This window comes from Chaetodon trifascialis, chromosome 23 (genome assembly GCF_039877785.1).
Source record: "Chaetodon trifascialis isolate fChaTrf1 chromosome 23, fChaTrf1.hap1, whole genome shotgun sequence".
Lineage (NCBI taxonomy): Eukaryota > Metazoa > Chordata > Actinopteri > Chaetodontiformes > Chaetodontidae > Chaetodon > Chaetodon trifascialis.
The window spans coordinates 9,882,546-9,894,595 of NC_092078.1; the positions used below are offsets into that span (position 1 = coordinate 9,882,546).

At 41.9% G+C, this 12,050-nt stretch overlaps 1 protein-coding gene across 1 annotated transcript in view; it reads right to left on the reverse strand.

Annotated features, from left to right (window-relative positions):
- The window catches only part of LOC139351437 (adhesion G protein-coupled receptor L3-like), a 206,991-nt gene that overhangs the window by 110,650 nt on the left and 84,291 nt on the right, over window positions 1-12,050 (reverse strand). The gene's annotated exons all lie outside the window — the stretch shown is intronic.

Below are 12,050 nucleotides of genomic sequence, written 5' to 3' on the forward strand. Positions count from 1 at the left end.
AAACACTATTAACCCAACACTGAAAGCACAATATTAACTTAAGTGAAACTTGCTTTGCCAAGGCTGGAGGTGTGACTTGGCCTTGACCCAAAAGAAGCAAGAACTCAGGTAGTAGGTCAAATATGGTGGGCACACATCTGAGAAGATCCAGTGCTTCTACAACGGTGACAAAGGTTAAAATCAGGAAGTAAAATGTCAAAAATGTCTCTGAATGCCATTAAATAAAGAAGTCATTAGTGATAAATGGCCAATTAGCCTGATGGTGATTATCAGGACAATTTATGAATTGAATTTATCATGTCAGCCACTTAGGGGACAAGGGACGCCAAATTAAATGTATCTATTGTCATGAAATCTAAATGCGCTGAAAATCATGCAGAGTTTACAGAATCCCTCAAGAAACAAGGCCACTAAGTACTTCCATATGGATTACTGGATATGTATAGAGTTCAAGTGGTACAAACTCTATTAATATTTAGGTTCTTATGCTTGATCAAAGTGAATTATGCAACTGTGCCATGAAACATTGATTATGAGAGTGTCATCAGTTTTAAGGCTTAAAGATTGAAACATACGTTTAAGCTTTCCATTGCATATTAACTATGCAGGTGGGCCCAGCTGCTTGAGATCAAACGGAGAGATTACTGCACCATCTTAATTAATTAAGATTTAAAGTCTGTCATGTTTCAAATGAAAAACTAACCCATATCTACCAAGACTCAGCCAAAATCTCATTTGAGATCTTAAAAGATAAAGAGGATTTCAAATCTTTAAAGTGTCCCTTTCATTCCCCAGATAAACACAAACACCACTATCACATTCAGCATAAACATTTCATTTCTCGAACTTCTATCAGAGACGCCTTGAACGCAATTCTACACATATTCTCTCGCCAGAGTGGAATGGAGGGCGCAAATGAGAGCGCTGACTGTGGGTGAATGAGACCGGGCTAATAAAACAGGTCCTTTGTGAGGTGCTAACTGTGTGCAGCCATCAGAGAGTCACGAAGGAAACAAGGTGAAACCGCTCCTTGTCTCGCTCCCTTGATTTTGTCTTGCCAAGGTGAGAGGGCATGTGGCGTGAATGTAGATCCCTCTTTCTCTGCCCCCGCAAGTGCAGTTCACCGAGACTTTGGATTGTGGCGACTCATTCATGCCCGGCGTAAGCCCATTAGAAGGAGGGTGATGTGACAAAGACACAAAGAAAAAGAGAAACATTAAAGTGAAATAAAAGAAACAGAGACATCGGAAGAGGAGCGCTAAGGAGGGCAAAAGGGATTAGGAGTCGAACGGTAATTGAGAGGACGGGGAAGGAGACAGAGAGAGGAGAAGATAGCAGGATTAAGAGAGGTAAAAAGTGCCTTGTGATGCTGGGCCGAGCAATGACTGGAGGCTTTCCCAACCAAGACGTTTGAGCCATCCATCGTTTCAGTGGCACTCCAGTGCCTCGTCCCAGGCTAAACTCTCGAGGATGAGTCACTTTCAAGCAATGTTCGACGTGAACCGAGCCAGATGACAAACATCACCGTTCACGACGCAGAGACAAAAAACGCACAGAGCTGTCCCAAATTTTAAATATCAACAATATCTACAGCAGCAAAAAAAGCAGAGAGCTGCGCCTCCTGATTGTGCGAGCAGAGTCTGACTCGTGAGGGTATAAAAAAAGCTGCACAGCTCTTGATAAAGACGAATCAGAATCTCATAAAACAAAACCAGTCGAAGGAAAACGTGACTTGGAAAAGATGATTCATCAAAGTTATTTTCGATGGCATGAATTACTGAAGGTCAAATATGTCATGGATCTGCTCAAGTCATACTGCTTAACATTTAAAAGTCAATGACGTTCGAGTAATTTCCAGTCAATAAGAGAAACACCTGTTCACCCAAACCCCTTGGATCCGCTGTTTGGGAGGAGGGTTCTAAAGCCAAATGCAAGAAAAGGCGACGTCTGACGACCACTTGATCATGTGCAGGGTGGGTGTGTCTAAAGTTATTTTCATTAATATACTGCAAGCAAAGTGAAGCATGCATCAAAAGGTTGGATGAAGTGGAATGTAACAATGAGAGGGGGGTTGTGGTGATTAATCATGATCTTCCCAGCCAGCCAGCCAGCCACATTACTGGTCTCATACATTTTAAACAGCTCTGCCAAGCACGGCAGTGACTGACAAGAATGGCTCCCCCAATATGAAGCAAAGCACGGTGGGAAAACTTTTGTCTGGGAGATTCAGGTGCGAATATGAAACACCACAGGCAAAGGTAATGTGTCTTTGGTACAGAAGGTTTTAATTGGCTGCACAATGATCCTCAGCTGCACACTGACTGTCATGAAATTAAATGAATTATGTATTACATTATTTTGATGTTTGCCTTTGTTTCACTTAAGTGATTAATAAGGTGGGATTCAATTAGATATGCTTACTTTCATATGCAACGATAACACCACCGCTGCCAAACCCAAGACCAACGCAGTTTGTTTAAGCTGTTTATATGACTGCATAAACAGACAATTCTGCACAATAATCCTGTTTACATGGCTATCCAGAGAGAGTTGTTGTTTTTTCTCAAAAGATAAATTGTCTGCTCACCCCTATCAAATTTAATCAAAACTATTACAATCATAATTCCTCTGCATAACATTATACTGGCGTTTAAAATGCATTTCAGCAATTATAAATGCAATGCTGGTTTTCACAGACAAGTTGAAAGGAAGGTGATGACTCATGCAGCTGTTGCCCCTGGCAGCCCAGGGTTTTTGGACGAGGATATAGAGAGAAGACTGATTAGAACAAACAGCCCCGAGATCGCTCAGTGATGTGGAGAAAAGAGAAAACTTTTAAATTGACTTAAGAGTTTTCACTTTGAACTGTATGTCCAATAACGCAGGGAATCATCCTCTCCTAAAGCTGATGGTTTGTCACGCTTAAAAAAAGTTAGCCTTGGTGCACAGAGTGGTTATTGAGTGCTTATTCTGTAGAGGTCTGGTACTGGCTGTGCTCTTGTCAGATAAGACTGAATCAAAATCTTTACTAAATATCTTAGAATAATCACATAACTGGAATTATCACCTTGCAGTAGTACGGCTCAGTCAACCAGTCAGTTTACATCCATGTGCATCTACACAGGATCTATTCAATCAAGGTGGACCCCCAAGATTGGTGTCACCTATTGAACTGGTGTTGAATAACGGTCACTATGATGTCACAGCAAAGCTGGTCTTTGACCTTTTGGATATAAAACATCATCGTTTTATCCCGTGAGACGTTTCTATTGGATTTTATCAGAATTAGCATGAAAGAATTCTTGAGTTAAGGCCAAAAGCATGCTTTGTGCGGTCACAGTGACCACCTCCTCTTGAACTTTGAAGACCAAAATCTAATCAGTTCATCCTTGAGTCCAATTGGATGTTTGTGCAAAGTCTGAAGAAATTCCCTTCAGGCGTTCTGAGATATTGCCTTCACAAGATTGGGACAGACAGACAGACATATAGTACATACGTATGGATGGCTAACGAAAGAGCTCAACTTAACCTCTCCACCAAAACACCAAATCCTCATTACCTTTGCACTTGCATTGCACCTTTTCCAGGGCACCAGAACACCAATGGCTTTTTTAATAAGAATGCATTGAGGTTAACTTACAGTACAGTCCGTCAAGCTGTTGATGTCTCTTATGGCGACTTCTTTCCGCCAGATCCTCAATTAATATACTGCACTTTCGCGAGCGCAGAGGTTAATCTAAGCCATTACAGGAAGGTTGTTTTTATGGCGAACTGGTAGACTGAAGGAATGTAAGAGCCACAAGAAGTTTGGAACTCATCCCAAAAATGAGCCACGAATCAGTATGAAAGGATGTTGTTTTTATCTTGGGGGAGAGATGATGAATGGCCAGAAAAGTTATTAAAGGTCAGCCGAAGTTGCATGCCCTCTCTATGTTGGAGACAAAAAAAAAAAAGAATCCGGCACTTGAGGGCAGAAGGAAGAGATAGAGCAGTGCACATCAAATGTGTATGTTGCCTACTCCCACCTGCCAATTAAAAAAAAGAAGCAGAAAACTAGAAGAACAAGGATGAAAGACTATGGAGCGCAGAGAAGGGCAAATATCAGAAGAAGGAAGGAAAAGGCCTAGTCGGCTCCCTGCACTCTGACTAACCACCTGCTCCTGTCTGAATTAGCCCTTTCTTTACTGTTTGCACTCATCCAAGCGAAACTCACTCCCCTAGCTGACAAATGGACTGATGCTAAACCCCATGTTTAGTGAGCCACCACTGTGATGGCTATTAATCTGACACCAAAAGACCCAATGACCAGACCGAGGCTTCCTGGGGGAAATATGAAGTGGGCAGAGAATAACAACGCCCAAACTTCTGGATTCGCTGGCAAAGTGCAAAACTTCTGGGAGCATAACAAAGTCTATGAGGTATTCAGCTCAGGAATCCAAAAATGGACACTGCTACGGTCGATTCAAACCACTGGTTGGTAAGACTCAACCCGCTCCTCTTTTATCTCTATCTCCTGAGAGATACCAATCCGCTATATGGGGAGATGTCCTTAAACATTTCCCATTTGGCAACCCGGGCTTCTTTTTCCGTCTAATCACCACAGAGTCTTCCATGGCCACGTCTGGAGACCCAGGATGACTAGAGAGGCTGCCAGCTTGAAATTTACAGCAACTAATTGGCCAAAATTGAATGCGGCAGGTTCTTATCAAAGAGAATTGTAGCGGGGTTGGAGGCAGGAAGGGCTGAAAAATGAGACAGGATAATGAATGTCAGGTGATGTCATCCAACGCACGGAGAAAAGAACAGAATGTGGGAGAAATAAACCTCTTTGATTTAAAACGTCTTTACAGGGAGAGGGTTACGGAAGGGCAGGAATCAAGCATGCACGAAGGAAAGGTGGTTTCAATTTCCACAGTAATCCAAAGAACTTGGAAATGTGTTTATTACTTTGCAAGTTTGCTTTATAGCAAAAGGGAGTCTTTATCTTCCCCTTCTGTCAGAGCTGTTATTAATACCCTTTTGCATATTAATGCTGGATGCAAAACCACCCACCATTCTCTATTTGTTCATACTATTATAACAGGCAGTTGTTCCCTGCAGCGCTCATCGGTCATGTTTTTGTTCTGTAATTGTCAGGTGCTCAACACGTAATTGTATCATTGAAAAACAGCTTCCAACCAAGGGTAAGCAAGACAAACCAATGACTCCCGCATAAACAGAGAAAGGCTTGTAGAAAGAGAACCTCTGCTGAGTGACTGATGCAAAATATGCACTTAATATAATCGAACATGCTATGAAGTGCATGGTTTAAACAAACTGTACACATATACGTCTTTAATTTGTGTTGTATTTTTAGTTTCGGGTGCGCAGTAGGAATCAAATCCCAAAAAGCAGCAGCAGCCGTGCATCATTCCATATAATTAAGCACTGCAGTGCCCTTTTATTACAATCTGCCTAATAGAACCTTCAACTTAATGCAGAACCTGCGTGATATTTGCACTTCAAACATTAAAGTCATGCATTAATTCATCTGACATCTCATTGTTTGGAGAGTTAAGTGTTTATGCAAACCCCGACTTTAAAGAAGGGAGACCACTCCTGATAAGGCTTTGGGGGTCGCGCATGAACAATGATGGTATTACTCTCACATGTGCTCAGCATGATAAGTTCTCTTAATGTCAATGGCAGCTGTCTGTTTGCTTATGTTAAAGACTACATTAAGGCTGCTATGTGAATATGAATGCGTGTCAGCTTTCTTCAATGCATTAAGAGCAAAAAAGGCTGCAAAAATTAAGACTACTTAAAGGGTACTCAAGCAATCTACCACTGCACTTCGAGAAAGCAAAACACTGCATCGTACATTTCCCACGTCGCCTCAGATCCCCCCGGACCTGCAGTTTGTAATGTAGGCTTTGTGTTCAATCTTTTTTTAATCACAGCTAAAGCCGAGATAACCCTGATGACATCATCAGGGTTGGCATTTCAAACTTTGGACAGCTCCCTCCGGAGACAGAGAAGACATTAAAAAAGTGTAAAATCTATGGACTGTACCTTTAAATCCTCAAAACATCCATTAATGACACGGTGCCGTAATGTTTTAATTCTTCAATGATAATCATTAAGTATATGTCAACAGATTACTAAGCAATTATTTCTTTTTTGATAAAACATTGTGATAACTTGCCTGATCAAATTTAATTCATTTTAATGGAGTGTTCATTAAAAAATATGCCAAGGTAAAATTACATATTCAAGACACATTTAAACACTAAAAAATACTTAAAAAAAAAAACCCTTTAACAAGAAGATGAATATGTGCAGAGTATGAAGCAGATGGTCGTGCTCTCATGCAGCCACCCTCAGGGCTGAGGGCATGTGAGGACAGGTAGGCATGTGTTTGTGCTTTAAGCTCTTCATTTTTCTATCCTTTATGTTTATATGAATCACTAGCTTGTAACAAAATTACCTGATTTTTGGTCTTTTTAGTCAAGAATAATGTTCCTTGCTCAACTTTTGATGATAAACAACATTAATTCGATGTTAACAGCAATTGTAACTGTGATGAAATATTACGTATATCTTAACTTCCCCTTAGTGATTGGGCCTTGCGTGGACCTCAGAATTTGTCTTTTCTTCCCAGAAAACCCACAGTATCCGGATGTTAGATGAGGGGATTTAAATTAAGATGGGCAAAAGGGGGATTCTTCAGTTAATCCCACTCTCCTGCTAAAACAAACTCATCAAATCCCTTAACTCTGAAATAAGGTCAAAAGTCAAGGATAATGTGAACTGGAACGTATGGGAAAGATCATTGGCAAAGGAGGAAGGATCCTCCCATCTGCTTTCCCCTTCTTATCCCTCAATCACTCTTGTCCCTCTGTCAGCACATGTTTTCATCCGACGGGAGAGGAGCCATTTGTCTCATGCATTCCAGCCTGAGTGTGGTGAAGTAAATAATGGCCCGGAAACATTTATTTCCCACATAAATGTCATTAACAGGAAGGTTGTCAAACATCAACTGTCACAAGGCCAGCAGGTTCAAATCGCAGGTTGCGCTAATTTAGTTTTAATGTCCTCAAGAGACTCATCAAGCTGTGATGTCTATTAACCTTCATCATTAGTGTCGTGCACATTAATACAAAATGCTAGTAGACAAAAATATGTTTTGTTCTTCTTTGTTCCTTGAAATGACAAGTGTGATGACACAGCAGTGGAAAGAATCCCAGAGAGGCCGAGGGGGGAAAAAATTAAAGTGATACAAACAGGAGAGTCTGGACAGATCGGGACAAGGATGTGTGTGTGTTTGGATGTATACCTGACCTGCTTTTCTCCTTCAGGGGTCATGCACAAGCCTGCCACAATGCTATCAGCTGTCCCTTAAGGTGCCTGCTGAGGTCTACTGAGATATAAGGTGATATATAGCTTTGATATAGCCTGTAATTACTGGCCGTGAAGGCCACACCACCGTGGGGAAAGGGGAAGGGGAACACAAAAAAAGGGAAGAGAGAGACACTGAGGCTCTGATGAGAAAAGGGTCACTGTTGTTTGATAGCACAAGTGCTTGGCCTCTCCGGCGATTTCACACAGCGGGAAATGGCACTGGATCTATAGACGTTTTGGATAGAGGCAGACGCCTCAGCTCCCAAACAATAAGCTCCAAAAATATCCCACGAGGGAATGGCAATGATTTGCAAAAATCACAGGCTGCACTATGTGTGCACACACTATGCAAATGGCCTCAAATTGTGCTAAATTAATCCCCGGTAGCGCAGCTCAATTACAGCATCATTAGCCTCCATCGAGCCTGCAACACGGCACCACCTATAGGTGACATGTTTATCCAGGGGTTGCGGATTCTGCACAGGCATGATGTTCACAGCACAAAGGGAGGAATGGCTAATGAAAGAGACCCATTCATTTCATCCTGTCACAGCGTGGCGCGAGACAACCTTCATTTTGAGATGCATTACAGCACTCACAAGCTCAGTGGTGTGCTATCACTCAGGTACAGGGTGCTATTAGCTCTCGCTTAGAAGACTGTAATGGAACCAAACACCTTGCTGAAGCAGCCCAGTATACACCTTTATAAGGGGGCTCAACTGGAAAGGGTAGTGCTTGGGTTTGATAGCTGAATATCAATGGAGCGCTGTTAGAGGCTGGGGGAGCAGGGGGATTGAGCTGCCTAAATGTATATTGACAGCGCGCAGGAGCTGGTGACATGGCTGGGCATTTGCCGGTGATGGATGTGAGCCTGGCACACAGACTAAGCCGGCAGCAGCGTGGCTCATCTTCAGACGGGATGTGAATGCTAACTACCACGCTTGCCAGTCACCACGACATAACTGGTGCCAGCAGGAGAGGCAGGTGGTACACAGGCTCGAGGAGGGCGGGGGGGAGAAAGGGGCCAGGAGTTCCACAAGAGGAAAATACTATCAGTGCATTCACAAGCATGCTAATTCGATTTTAAGGTAAAGCTCAGATTATTACACATTAACCAGTTTATCAATGTTAAATTAAGACTGAATTTGGAGTGAACATAATAAGAATAGCTGCCGGTCTTTTTACAGACTCCACTGTGTCCCAATTCCATACTGCGTGCTCAATGTATGCATACTTTTACAGCTTAAAGTTTTAGCAGTTAGAAAACAAGAAATCAACACATTCAGTTTTATAGTAACAGGATATGAATGAAATCTCTGTCACTATTCAAACTGCGGCTGTGCAATTCCAATGCCAATTAATCTTCACAAAGACGAAGTAAAAAGATTCTCTAAATATTTAACGTTTGCTTTCTCCTGCCAAGGATATGTCTGATGTCACCGCTGCATAGTTTTTGTAGCAGAGAACGCTGGCAAGTTTCTTCTTTTTCAGTGTATAGTTTTTCTGCATTTCTTTATGGATCCATTCAACAAATTTAAGGGATCCTTGTCAAAAATGTATGCTTGTGTTGTGTTTTTCTAAAAAAAAAAAAGGGGGGGGGGTATTGGATGATATATCTTCACTGTATAGTCTAAAGCACATCCTGCCTCAAATTAGCCCCGTAATGCAACAATTCATGGAAAGCACAATTACTGGGGGAACCAGGTTACTGCAAACCATGTAAATGCTTTAATCACACCAGTGATTGGGTTACAGCGTGCATTCAAACAGACTGCCCCTGATCAATAGAGGGGGAGAAAAGAGACAGGAAGTACGAGACGAGGGAGGAAAATCTGGCAGAAATATTAACGGGCCGCGCCTGCATCGCTGTTGATATCGACTTAGTGGAGATTATAAAGTAAACAAGCGGCTGAAGAAAAAAATAATTATATGTGCTGATAAATTGAAGAATTACTTAAGAGTTGTGTCAACCGTGGCGAACAGGCTGCAAATCTGATCAAAGCCAGCTAATCGTGATTTCAAAAGAGAAAGCAACACTGTAAATTAAGCTAAGACATATCAACATGTGACACCGCTTCGCCGCTCAGTCTTTCACGCGTCACATTATCATATTATCCTTGCTGAAATCACACAGTATGCATCCAAAAATGAAATATATCGAGGCAAATCTTCGCGCCCCGGCTTTAACCTGGGCCTTATCGCAAGCCTTTGAAGACTTTGTCTTGATTGCTTGTTTCTGTTTTGTTCCCGTTTTCTTTTTAACCCTAATGAGCTTAGCCGCAGGTGCCTAGCAACAGCTCTGACAGCTCGACAATGAAATAGTCGGGGGTGGCGTTCGTTTGTTGTGTTAACCTCCGCATGCTAATGCATGGCTGTGCCACTACAGCCACAAATATCATTGAATCCTCTCACCCCGTCTCTGCCTTGGCACCCTCCCCCTCCGCATCCATTCTCAATTCATACCACCCATTCTCAATTCATACCACCCACACCTTTCATCCACTTAGCAACTTCCTCTCCCAAGACAAAGTGCTGTGCTTCTGAATCGGGTTGTAGTTAGCTTTTAGCATCACTGAAACGCCCCCGGTAGCAACGAGATGCTAAAAAGACTCGCTTTTCCCTGGTACTTTATGTTAGTTTTGTGTTCTTGACAGTGGCAGGACCCGCTGATTCATTCCTGCGGGGATTTTCAGTCTGAGTGGGCGGCTGGAGAACAAGGGAGCCACAGGGTGCATCAATTATCTGACAACATGTTTCAAACTGCCTCTTTTTACCATCAGCTGCTTTTCACACAGCTGATTATCTGAACTCTTTGGCACCAAACTAAAAAGCCAAGAGCAATTGTTTGATAAAGCCCCAAGGTCCATTAGTATTCTCAAAGGGGTCCGTCCTATGTGGAACTAAAGCTTTGGATATAAAAAGAGGTAGACAAACGTTAACGCGGAGCAGCAATTTAGATCGAGTCCATCCCTTCTAAGTGCTGCAATAAGTCAAGAAAAGAGCTAAGATGGACTATACACATGTTCACTCCACACTTGTCTTGGATTTTCTTGCATTCAGACTACTTGGTTAAAACCCCGAAACTTGTGTATATATTACCTTAATGCTAGCAATCCATTATACTGCAAAAGCCAAAGCACAGCGAGACTATACTCTGTCTGCCCTGACAAATAGGTCTCCATGTCCCGGTTTCTGCACAACAGGGTCATAACTCTGAAAATAACACTCACATATGGCAGCAATGCTCATCGAGCACATTTTTATTTTGACAAATAACTGATAATGTATTCATATTATTTCAAATGAACATTGATTTATGTCAGGGCTAATTTATGAATATAGATTAGCAGCCAGGTGTGGTGGGGTTTATGTTTGAAAGTGTTAACGGCTTACTGGGATTCCTGACCCAATTAATCCATAACAGTGATATGTTACTAAACCCCTCGCTCCACAGGAGGGCTTTTGCATTCATTTTCCAAAGCCACTGGTAACTACAAAAATGGCCCTGTGTTTCCTACTCCTCATGTTTATCTCACAAAGCAAATAATTGAGATACTGTGTGTGATACCGTGTGCCATTTTTCCACAAAGCCGTTACATTTCAATAGCCTCTGAAGTCAGATCAATAAATGCTGTTGTCTCATGAAGAAAAACATATCTGGAGGAGAGTCGCGTTTAATTCCATTTCAGGTGACCTCCGGTGTGAATCACAGCATCTTTCATCCGCTGAAGATTATGTTTCCAAGGTTTTTTAACAAACACAGCTCCTTGAGTCATTTACTGAACAGCGTAAAGCACATTTTGCTTGTGAGTGTGGCTGTGTGTGTGTACATATTCATATGTGCAAATATTCATATTTCTTAATTCTGAATGGGGCTAAGAAAAACCCCTTTTAATTACTGTCATTTGTCACCATCTGCAGAGCTTTCAATGCCTGAATATGAAAGAGCTTTGCCTGTAACCGTAAACTGGAAATACGTACAGTGTGTTTAAACCCCAGAAAAAAGTTTAACTGAACTTTGAACTTTATACACGGAAATATAATCTATGATGACACTGCAGCTACTTCTATAAAGAGGATAATTACAGCATGCCTGCATCACTTTCTTTGTGATCAAATTTAATTCCTTTTAAGACCTCAACAATTCCAATTTTCCTCCAAATCCATGTGACCAAGCGGCTGTTCATCACTTTAAATTACCACTCATAGACACAATTGACTTATTCCACTTTGTAATTAGTTGGACTTTATGTCACCTTTCCTCGATGGAGGCGTCAGAGAACATAAACGCTCGTGTCACACATTTATTTATCCATCAAACTAAAACGCTTCGCCGGAATCAAATCACCACTTCAGTCACTCGCTGAATCATTGATGTCTGAGCGAATCTAAAGCATACCCTCGAGAAGTAAAAGCACAGTCCAGGTGCAGATTGCACAAATAATTACGTCCAACGAACGCGAGTGCGTCTCACACATACAGAGGAGTCTCACTGCTCATCTGCCCACATAGTGTTCATCACCCTACAAGTGTAGAAAATAAGGAAGTACGGCATATGAAGTACTACATATCAGCTGAGTGTGCACGCTAACATAAACACACACACACACACCGCTCTCTCTTCCACACGGTATTAAAATTGGGATCTGTATCCGGATACGTTATTGGGA